The following is a 1,979-nucleotide window of genomic DNA, read 5'->3' as shown; positions in this document are numbered from 1 at the left end:
ATACATTGAACCAATAGTATAAAAGATGTGGAAATAAAGGAGATCAGGATTAAGTATAAGAATTAAGTTCTGTGCTTTTTAATGGTAATGTCTGATACTACAAAACTTGGTCCTCTTGCTTCACTGAGGAAAACAGCATGTCTGTAAGACACGAGTGACATTTGGATACTTGTTTTCTTTTCTTTTAAGATTTTATTTATTTATTTGAGAGAGAGAGAGAGTGAGAGTGTACAACTAGGAGGAGGGGTGGAGGGGCAGAGGGGGAGGAAGAAGCAGACTCACTGCTGAGCAGAGAGCCTGACATGGGGCTTGATCCTAGGACCCCGAGATCATGACCAGAGCCAACGGCAGATGCTTAATCAACTGAGCTACCTAGCACCCTTGGAAAATTGTTTTCTTTACCACTTTCCATATTCTGCTTTTACTGAAACTGTTCTCTTCCACAGAGGTTTATATGGGTTAGTCAAAATAAAAATAAAAGAGGTGAAGTACAGATATAGGAAGAATTCTATTATTTATTAAGTAGAGTGGTATGATATGGGTATAAAACTAGAAAAGTGTGTATTGAATAAATATTAAACATTTAGTGCATATTTAAATGAGATGTTTTATACATTATGCAATAAATTGCAATATTAGGGGACTAAAGAAGGATTTGCCTTCCTACTTTTAGGTATTATTTGAATTTTGTAATCAATATGTTAATTTTGTGAAAAAAATATATATATGTTTACCAATTATCTTTAGGTATCTTTCAGGAGACCCTAGCCCTCTATAAAGTGAAGTAACATTACTTATGAATGCTCAGGTGCCTAAGGATGAAAGATATTTGGAGCACCTGGGTGGCTCAGTTATTAGGCATCTGTCTTTGGCTCAGGTCATGATCCAGGGTCCTGGGATCACGCCCTGCTCTGGGCTCCGTGCTCAACGGGAAGCCTGCTTCTCCTTCTCCCACTCTCCCTGCTTGTGTTCCTACTCTTGCTGTCTCTCTCTCTCTGTTAAATAAGTAAGTAAAATCTTAAAAAAAAAAAAAAAGAATTAAAGATATTTTCAGTCAGGCTCTTGGTCAGACCAGAGAACCCTGAGTATTGGGGTTTACCAGTTTTCAGAGATACAATTGAAGAGAATAAACACTAAGAGTTAAAGTATTTATTTATTTATAAACGATTTTATTTATTTGACAGAGAGAGAGAGCACACAAGCAGGGGGAATGGCAGGCAGAAGGAGAGGGAGAAGCAGGCTCCCTGCTGAGCAGAGACCCTGACAGGGGGCTTGATCCCAGGGCCCTGGGATCCTGACCTGAGCTGAAGACAGACCCTTAACCACCGACTGAGCCACTCAGGCACAGTATTTTAATAAAGTTTAAGTATTTAAATAAAAAATGCAGATTGCCCATGGTCATAAATATGTAGCTATTCATTTTATTATATACAGCTAGCATGACTGATGCCTTTCACCCACAAGGAGACATCTTAAGGATTATCTAATTAAGGTAGAGAGTACAGACCTGAACAGCAATCCACTAATCCCAAAGCAACCTAAAGCCAAGTGCATAACAATGTGGTGAACATGGTATATACATAACTTAAAGGAATTCAAGATGGGAAAACACTCAGCTTAGCTACTCATGGCTATTGTTTCCAAGAAAGCATCATTTGAAATCAACAAATTTAATTTAAAAAATGAATATTAAGATGCACAAGTCATACTTCGTGTTCCCCAGAAGATTGTAATTTTTATAACCTTTAGAGATAAAAAGCTATGGGATGGAGGCATCATAATTAATTTTTCTGAAGACATCGACATGTTATAACATGGAAAAGACCTCAAAAGATGGGAATTATTTTATAACAAGAAAAATGGCTAGATGAATATGCCAGGCAAAAGCACAATAAGGGGTGCCTGGGTGGCTCAGGGGGTTAAGCCGCTGCCTTCGGCTCAGGTCATGATCTCAGGGTCCTGGGATCGAGTCCCGCATC

The sequence above is a fragment of the Mustela nigripes genome, chromosome 12, assembly GCF_022355385.1.
Source record: "Mustela nigripes isolate SB6536 chromosome 12, MUSNIG.SB6536, whole genome shotgun sequence".
Lineage (NCBI taxonomy): Eukaryota > Metazoa > Chordata > Mammalia > Carnivora > Mustelidae > Mustela > Mustela nigripes.
Note: the sequence above shows the minus strand (reverse complement) of the source record.